Here is a 10,739-nt window from a genome sequence, read left to right on the forward strand (position 1 = left end):
ACTAGATTCTCAGCTCCGCTATTCATAGTTACAGACCGTCCACCAAATCATTGCTTCGATAAAGTTGTGAACACTGGTCATATTTGGCTGTCTCTCCCTACACTGCTAGTTAAAAAAAATGGTTCAAATGGCTCTGAGCACTATGGGACTCAACTGCTGTGGTCATTAGTCCCCTAGAACTTAGAACTACTTAAACCTAACTAACCTAAGGACATCACACACATCCCTGCCCGAGGCAGGATTCGAACCTGCGACCGTAGCAGTCCCACGGTTCCGGACTGCGCGCCTAGAACCGCGAGACCACCGTGGCCGGCTACTGCTAGTTCGTAAGCAAGTGTATGGGTCTTAGTACATATGTTTTTCTATCGGGTTTCTGTATATGACTTTCGATATCGTCAGTTGTGCAGTATTTGTACATATATTATGATAATAAGTCAACAAGAAGGTAACATTACCGAAATTATAAACAAACTCTCACAACTACGTGTCTGCTAGCAATTTGTTCTTTTATCACGCAACAAATCGTTAGTAATCTTATCTAAGTATTACACAACAGTTACTAAAATAATGTTTCTTTACTACTGTGAAATCTTGTAGATTTTTTGTTTGGTCTGTTAATATCATTTAGATATATCAAGCGTTTCCAACAATTTTCTGCTGAGCTACATAAGACACAATTCCGTATTGGAAGGCTCTACACTCGAAAATGGCGGCTTCATAGGCCGTGTGCGAAGCATTAACTTTGAAAGATACTGTAGTTTTGCTCTCTCAAAAGCCATTGGCAAATATAAAAGAACTGTTCTACTACTCGATGGGTATCGACCATTGAATCCCAAACCAACTGGAAACAGCGGTCCTATCGTATGTCTAACATTGACACAAATACACTTCACTGATTTTATCACTGCTTACCTACACTACTGGTTTTGATAACATGGTTGTATCTGCCATTCAAACAGTCGTTTCCTGTACGAGCAGGATGAGAGCTGCTCTTAACGTACCTTGTGATGAACCCTCTGAAATAGATTCTATAACTACGAATTTATAGTCGCCAAGCTCTGAAGAGGTAATTGTACTTCATTGCTTATTAAATTTAGGCTTAATCAATATTTAACTTCGTCAACATAACTTAAAATTTAAGAAAGAAGCAAGCAACATGGTACCTGAGGCAAGAATTATAACAAGGGGAACCAATGCTTTAATTTTGCTTTCCTTTCAGTTTAAATTAACGAGAACGGAATTTCGGAATAATTACGAATACGAAAATTTTTTGTGTTATCCACATATGTTATTTGACACTGTAACTTTAACACAGATCGTTAATTCTAATACATGACAGAGGAACTAGGTTTGTTATTGGATTGTAGGTTATATCAACATTCGAAATACTACGAACATAGAATTTACATTGTACGAATTATCTTCTGTTCAAGATGACTATCATTACATTAACTAATATAAATGTATCCAATATCATAAACGTATTGCCATTTAATTGTAGCCTCTTCAAAATTAGTGGTGGAAAACAATGTCACACAGCTTCTCACGTCCCTGACAAAGTAAATTATCATGGTTTACCATGGCGCCTTTCAGAAGCCTAGTTCTGACTGCAGTCATGACTCGAAAACTTTGGAACATAATTTAAATTAGTTTTTATTGTCAATTCTGATAGGATCGTGTATGCATAAATACTAAAATAATTAAGTAACTTCTTAAATAAAATATTTTTGTTAATTAATTTTTTTTGAGGTGCCTGAAACTGGCTTTGATTGTTAGGTCTGTTCTGATTCTTTTACTAAGTTCCGTTCAGATTTTCTTACTCGACTGTGGAATTCTCTTCTGATTAAAACTTCTTTTAAAGGACTTCAAAAACATTTACTTACGGAAAAAACGATTCGTAGTAGATAGTTTATGTGCATTTAAAGAACATTAACCTTTCGCCAAATCAAGACGCCGTATGGGTGAGGATGACTTGTAACATAAAATGAAACTAATATTAAATAATATCACTAATTTAATTATCACACATAAACAATAAATTTACAATGCGACTTACTTTAAGCAAAATATAAATGATAATGGCTGTGTGTCGTATAAATCTGCCCTAATCACAGAAAAGCACCCGTCTTAAATCGCTTCTAAAACAAAAAGATGCCGTCACCTTCACAAAAATAGTTGAGTGACGTAATTCTACATTTTTTTCTGCGGTTGTCTCCTACAGTCGATTAACCGCTCATAGTACTTAATTTTTAATTGATACTTTATTTATTTAATACGTTTCAAATATTTTCTCCTTAAAATCCGCCTTTCCCGCTGTCATGCCTTTAAAATCGAAAATCGGGAAAATCTTGCACCCCAGACGAACTAATTTCAGAGACGACTCGTACACATTGAAGTAAAAGATACAGCAGAATAAAATTGGTTTGACGCACAATTAATTGCAAAATTACATTTCCATGTCAAACCATCAACACTGGTCACCATCTCGTAACCGTATATTCCCTGCTACTGTTACACATGCCACCAACAAGCTCGTCAAGATCGTTCAAACAAAACGTCGAAAGCGGTTTTATGACTTACGTTGCTAAGTATTTAATGTTTGTCTTTCTGAAAATACAATTCCCTTGTGGTGGTGCAGCCATTTATAATTATATGAACAATGCTTATCATATTCCTTTAGCAAACAACACGTAGTTTTAAAACACTCATTTTAGAAGTTACAAAGTTGTCAAATGTGTACGTATCCATAGAAATCGCCATGAAGTACTGCAAAGATTTTAAAAAGTTTAATGTGTTCAGTACAGCTGTTTGTCTATAAGCTCAGACGTGAATTTTACAGTACTTTATTGAGGGCCAAGTTCTCAGACGGCTTATGGACTTATGTACAAAACAGCATCATACATTACGTCTGTACCTAGGCACCAGAGCGATATGTCTGCCAGCTGGAGTTAGTTTATAGACTCGATAACAGCTCAAAGTTTTACAGTAGTTTCACCTTCACGTTGATTACAAATTTTTTGGCTTGTGCTCAGCTGTCAGAGCTGGCTGGAAGTTTACCCTGAAATAAATTCTGAGATCCTGGTCGCTTAACAGCAGCAAGATACAGTCAATGGCCTGACTGAGCGACTCCATCGATAATTTTGTCGATGACAGTGCCACTAAGGCTTTTGTGTGATGCCTTCACCAAACAAGGTTCAAACAAGGTACAATAAATATTCCAGAATTGAAATCAGAACAATTACCCTCTGTGTAGCGAATGAGCTTCAGCCTCTTAATAAAGCTATGTTTTCCATTTCAGGTGGTATACAGAATAGGTTCCTTTTGAAATATGTTAATGCAATAGCTCCAGTTTTCACAATTTTATACAACCGCTCGCTTGATGAAATACCCGTGTCTAAATATTGAAAAGTTGTGGAGGTCGCATCAGTACACAAGAGAGGGAATTAAACTAATCAGCTGGAATATGTACCGATATCACTAATTTCGAAAACAGTACAATATTAGATCATATAATGTATCACAGAAACTCGCTCGATTTAGTTTTCTTCTTCCTGACTTAGGAGTCTCGTCCGTATTAACGTCTCTGCCATATCATGAATGTTATTGATTCTTTATTAGTTTTTGATTTACTATGCCTCGTGCCATGTCGGGAAACCGGTCTGTAGTTAAGAGTTTCCAAAGCGTGAATCTATATTGAAGCAAACAGTGTATGAAATTCAAAGAAAATAGTTTTCAGAGAAGGGTCTGTGAATGATTATGCGTCTCAGCTCACTTAGTCTGCTTTTAACGTCTTTACCTCCCTAGTTCATTATTCCATGCATGATCTTTGTTGCTCTGGGAACTTCTAATTACTTTATCCACAAATATGTTGTAACTACAAGTTCCGACGCAAAAAAAGGGATCCAATTTTGTTTAATGTTTTGACAACGATAGTGGTCACAACAGATAATTGAGATAATTGTCGTATGTGGTTTTGACTACTCAGCAATTCTCAGTCAGGTACTTGGCAACGAGTTCATCGGATCAGACTAATTTCCGACCGTCCCACTGTCGAATAGCCCTTCGGAAAAATGAACACCTGAAACTTACCGCAGGAGTTCTGATTTTCCTTATATTATTACAATGATCATACTTTCTCTATGTAAGTATGCCTCGACAAAATATTTTCACATTCGGAGGAGAAAGTTGTTGATTGATATTTCATAAAGAGGTCTAACAGCAAAGACAAAGTCATTTTCTTAATCTTTGCCACCCCAAATTGCGCATCACATCTGTGGCACTTTCTCTCCTACTTCAGTATAATATAAAATGAGTTGCCTTCTTTGAACTTTTTCGATATTCTCCGTCAGTACTATCTGATAAAGATACCATGTCATCAAACAACAGTCGTAAGAGGACGGTCAATTGTTGTGTAGGTATTCTCTTTAGTAGATTTGTTGCATCTTTTAAGCGGTAAGGCGATAAGGGCAAGCTTCAGTTCGCCTTCCCCACCACATTTTGTATGTGATGGTACGAGATATTTTTCGTAACCATAGAAGGCACATCGCACTTTTTATTGCCTGGGGTCCACTGCCGCTTTTCGCACCATGCAGATATCTTGTCTAAGTAATTTTGCACCTCGTTTTGATCTTCTAATGTTTTACTGGATGGTAAATGAATTTATCTGAAACAATCCTGGCTGACTACTCAGATTATCTCCTCTCATTTATATTGAGTGAGAACAGTAGGGCCTACACCACTTCCTTGGGGAGCACTAAGCATCACTTACATTTTACTGGACGATATCCATCAGTTACTGCGAGCCGTGAACTTTCTTATAGGAAATCACGAATCCATCTGTGCAACTGAGACGATGCTCCGGAGGCATTCTGTCTGACCAAAAGTCGCTTTTGGAAACCGTGCGGAATGCCTCTCGATAGGCAGAAATATTGGATCAACTTGAGATCCCCTGTATTTGACCTTCAGCAGTTCGTCTGAATAAGGAGCCAGTTGAGTTACCCAAGAACGATACTTTCTGAATCCATGCTGACTGAGTGTCAGTATCAAGTTTTCTTCAAAATATTTCATGATTCTACTTTGCCTTTCCATGCTTATTGTTGCAATGATAATAATTACTTACAGTTCTGTGCTGTTTACGATGCACAGATTTCACCCATTACGAACGTCTTTATTCATTTACTTATCTGCCTTTAGATTTGCCATATTGTAACCAATCTGTCAATTTCCACAGCAGTTATTATTTTTTTAAATTTCATACATTGGCTCAGTACAGACTCCTATTTTAAAAACTCTAACTACAGGCTGGTTTCCTGACAAAGTACCATTCTACTATCCTCACAGAAAAGGCTTCAGCCAACTAGATGCGAGTAAAGAATCGATGGTATTCGTGTTGTGGCAAAGACGTTAATACGGACTAGGATCCACAGCTAGTACGAAGAAAACTAAACCATTCGAGTTCACTCTTTCGCCACGTTATATGCCAGGTTGTACGTACTACGGCACATAGTTACGTCAATACGCTGTCACAGTCGTTGTATTCACGGAACGGATCGAGGGAGCGGCCGCGAGAAAGAGCACGCCGTGACGTAGACACGCCTATGGCAACGCCATTAATAAGGACACACTTTACCGTTAGAGCCTCGTTTTTCTAAGATCTCTGTGATATTTTACCCCTGAAAATTCGGTTATTTTTACCAATTATTTCCAAGACAAGTACAGTACTAATAAAAAAGCTTAGTTGTAAAAATTCCTATTCGTTTGTGGCAAGTATACCAGATGTCACCTGCTGGCTGTTGCCTTGTTGGCTGTATGAACAACATCGACGCTAAAAAATCACTATATTTTCCTGCCACATAGCATCAAAATTCCTTGATTAATTGAAAGTGTTACTTTTGTACCAAATACATTCACTGCAATAACAACATTGCATGTGATACCGATATTCTATTTTTCCTATGTAGATCTGTAGGTAATTCATGGCGCACTGAAAATGGTCTTTATAGAAATGAATGCCATCGACATGGACATAATTAAATTTGTTGTGGAAGAATCCATTGCGAATATTCTTCAAAAGACAGGCAGAATCTCAATTTTTGTCATGCTACTTAGACGAACAGACAGCGCTTGATGTGTGCAGATGCAGGGTAGAACTAGCTTACATCTGTGTAAATCTGTCGTAAAGTGGACGGTGATATTGCTGTAGCTAATCTACAATACGATGCTACTGTTGTTCCTATAATAATTTGTAGCATTTATTTCGATGCCTGGGGACCCATATTTCTTATGTCATGTTTATTTATCGTCCATTATTTATCAATGCCTAAGTCTTTGTACCTTCTAGTTATGAGAGTGAGACACTGATAACCATAAGTGACTAATATGTTTCAACTTAGCAGTTTTCAGTAGAGAATTTTGATCTTATCAACATATAAACTGTCAAAAACCTATTACAATTTATTGTTTCTAAAACTAACTGATTATTCAAACTTAACAAAAATGCAGTTATTAGTCAACGTAAAGTATTCTACGTATATTACATCTGTGAACAAGTATCGATATCAATGATCTGTAGTTGTAAAATTTTCGTATCTTTGGTTTTATGTTACTTTCGCTAGAGTGAACTGGCCGTGAGCTATGGAGGAGAAAAGTTGTTTTGTAATTGTGTTAATGATCGGATTTAGAGAGGCAAGACTGTAAATTGTACTCATGTGAAAGATATTGTCGATGGATGAAGAAATGTGAAAAGCTCTTGCTTTGTGCTTATTCAAGAGCGAGGAATATATGACATAGTGACTTCAGCTGGTGTTTCCTGTTCAAGGAATTTCGTTTACACCTGATCACATTCTTTTGAGAACCCGACAGTACTGAATTACGGACGATTTTGTCGGGCGAATGAGTTACACCGAAATACTGAGAGCAAGAGAAAGATTAAAACAGTATTCTTAAGCATTTTCAAGGTCTAGGCACCTTCTGTGAGAAATCACATGCCGTTATTTTCTGGACAACGACCAGTATGAAGTACAGCAAAAAAGTTAGGATGACTGTTATATTAACTATTGACTTTCACAGCATCCAGTGTTAAGGTAATTCTGCGTGTTGTCTGCATAGTCAGTTCTTTTATTACGACAATATTACGACAATATTGGCTTAGAAGCAGGAATTGCCCACAGGTTAGAATTAGCTGAGAGATGTATTGGTATTGGTCTACAGGCATCAAAGGTCGCACACAGACGCCTGAGATGCATCCCTTGTCACTCCTGGTGCCTATAGCGTCGTCTGTCACTGATGCCACAGAATCTTTTCATATGGTCGAACTGTGATTGGCGGGCAGAGGTTGGGTCGCGAATCTCTGTATGAAAGGTAAAATGGTACTGACTACACAGCTGTCCCCTTACGCCTGAGAAACAGATTTTATGTTTTTCCCCTGCTGAAGGTACATCTGATCCAGCAGGAGCAGCTCGTCTGTTACCATAGCAGCTGATCTCCTTAAAGAGACCAGGTAACAGCATGAGATAGGGTTTTCTTAAGACTGGAATATCCATCATGAATCAGATGATGGAATCCTTTAAGAAAATAGCTGGTAAGCAGTCAGGTAGGGAAGGATACACCATTTAGTTAGTTTCATGTTCCATGGATCATTGTGAATAATAAATAGTAATGATGTGGAACGAGTGATTTTACTTTCACATCGCTAATTAATTTGTAAATATGGCATCATGTTGACGTTTAGAAGGCTTTTTTGTTTTTAAATATACAGATGTGGTCTAGTAACCCCTACCCACCACATGTTACACAGTTCAGTAATGTAAATCCTTATACGGAATTGGAGGATTTCTCAAGAAGAAATTTGTACAGTTTGTTTTCAAATTTTACTTTATGTCTGTCAGATAATTTATATGACTGGGTACATTATAAAAAAATTTAATTGCAGCTTTGTGCACCCAATTTTGTGCTAAAGACAAACTTAAAATGGAGTAATGAACCCCATTTTTCCTTCTGACTTTCTAATTATGAACATCATTATTCTTTTTGAAGTATAGTAGATTACATACAACAGATGTCACGACAAAATAAAGATACAGTGAAGAAGTAGAACGCTCAACTCTTTGAAAGATGTCTACAAGATGATCATGAGTGAACACCACATATTATTCTACAGCACGTTTTAGGGCAGTAAAGACTTTCTTTCTTAAATATGAATTACCCTAGAATGTAGTTCCATATGAAATAACTGAATTAAAGTCTGCAAAATATATCGACTTACTGATCTTTCTGTCTCCAAGATTTTCAGTGATTCTAAGTGCAAATTTGGCTGAACTGAGTTGTTTTAAGAAGTCCGAAATGTGCTTTTCCATGTTTCAATTCTTATCCATATAGAAACCAAAGACTTCTGATGTTTCACACCTTGTTTGTTATTTACTGACCATGTGTTACACTTTCCATTTGTGTAGACCCATAGATGTGCAGAACTGAATATGTTCTCTTTTTAAAACTGACAGTGAGACCATTCGCAAAAGAGCAGTCAATGACATTTCTTCTGTTTCTGTGTCTATCCTTGGATTAATTATAATACTACTATCATCTGCAAAAATAACTATTTCTACTTGTTGTGTATTAGAATTAAGATCGTTTACATATGTGCAAAACAATAGTTGACCTAAGATTGAGCATTAGGAAAACCCATACCTGATTTCTCCCCAGTCAGAATTACTTCTCTGGACTATACTAGTTGAATTACTAAGTACTCATTTCTATTTTCTGTTGGTCATATTTGGTATTATACATTGGTTGGATAAACCATCAGACCTAAAAAACTTCCTTTTGTGTCGGAGAATATTGTGATTCAGTGAAAACCCCTAGATAGGGCGTAGAGAATACCAACCAGGCTGTTTGATTATTTAATGCTTGTAAAATGGATTGAGTGAACACGTAAATGCCATTCTGAATACAGCAACTTTTCAGAAACCCAAACTGTGTTGAGGATGTTGTTGCTGAGACATTATTCTAGAATACATCACCTACTCAAAAATTTCGGAAAATGATGTCCACAGGAAACAGGTCGGTAGTTACTGACATATCTCCTATAATCTCTCTTAAATAAAGGTATGATAATGGCTTATAGCAAGCTCTCTGTCTTTGTGCTTGTTTTCGTGAAAGGGGGGAGGGGGGAATCCTTTACGAGAACGTATATCCCTAGATGATTCAACCGATATGGGGCAACCATTGAGAAAAAAGATAAACGAAAACTGGAGAGATCCGAGTTCAAACGCAATGTTAACAACAATCGTTCATCCTTAGGACTGAACAAGAATGGGATGCGGTGACAGAGACTGACAAAGCACCCTCTACCATGCACCATATGGTGGGACACAGAATAAGCATCTCTTCTTTGGTTCTTCACTATCTCCACGTAAGCATCACAACCTGAAAACCGATATTGTAAGGTTTGGTTGAAGGAGTGATTTGCATGCTGCTACCTTCACGTGTGAATTACGTTTCCTTGGAAAATCCAGGATGTAATAATGAAAATATTATGAAATAGATATAGTGGAAATGCTGAACCGCAGATAGGAACAACAAACAAACAAAGCTTTCACCCAACAGACCTTCATCAGAATTATACGATATTGCAGTGCCGGTGTTATTCTGATGACGGTGCAGTGCGGCGACCACAGTCGTTGGTAAACACATCAGATGAATTCGCAGTTGCGAATGATGACTACCAAAAGCTGTAGAATGGAATGATGACAGTGAAAATGTGTGTGTGTTTTGTCTAATACTGATGAAGGTCTGTTTGGACGAAAGATTTTTTACAGACTTTTTGTTGTGAATACCTGTGACTCAGCATCTCTTCTACATGGTGAGAAGCAACTATCCTTTTCATAATATTGTCATTACGTTTACTTGCCGTTCTCCCTATGAATCTCAGTCGGACATTATTTTCGCCTTGTAGTTTTATGCAGTCGTGACGATTCTAATTAATGCACGTGAAAATCAGCGTAGGCCTATATTTTATGATTGTTATGATTTGCAATAAAATATCGCCAATAGTGTAATCGTCCGATCAGTGACATTTTTGCCTACTTGTGGGCAATATACACGCCTAGAAATTGAAATAAGAACACCGTGAATTCATTGTCCCAGGAAAGGGAAACTTTATTGACACATTCCTGGGATCAGATAAATCACATGATCGCACTGACAGAACCACAGGCACATAGACACAGGCAACAGAGCATGCACAATGTCGGCACTAGTACAGTGTATATCCACCTTTCGCAGCAATGCATGGAGACGATCGTAGAGATGCTGGATGTAGTCCTGTGGAACGGCTTGCTATGGCATTTCCACTTGGCGCCTCAGTTGGACCAGCGTTCGTGCTGGACGTGCAAACCGCGTGAGACGACGCTTCATCCAGTCCCAAACATGCTCAATGGGGGACAGATCCGGTGATATTGCTGGCCAGGGTAGTTGACTTACACCTTCTAGAGCACGTTGGGTGGCACGGGATACATGCGGACGTGCATTGTCCTGTTGGAACAGCAAGTTCCCTTGCCGGTCTAGGAATGGTAGAACGATGGGTTCGATGACGGTTTGGATGTACCATGCACTATTCAGTGTCCCCTCGACGATCATCAGAGGTGTACGGCCAGTGTAGGAGATCGCTCCCCACACCATGATGCCGGCTGTTGGCCCTGTGTGCCTCGGTCGTATGCAGTCCTGATTGTGGCGCTCACCTG

This window comes from Schistocerca gregaria, chromosome 6 (assembly GCF_023897955.1).
Source record: "Schistocerca gregaria isolate iqSchGreg1 chromosome 6, iqSchGreg1.2, whole genome shotgun sequence".
Taxonomy (NCBI): Eukaryota; Metazoa; Arthropoda; class Insecta; order Orthoptera; family Acrididae; genus Schistocerca; species Schistocerca gregaria.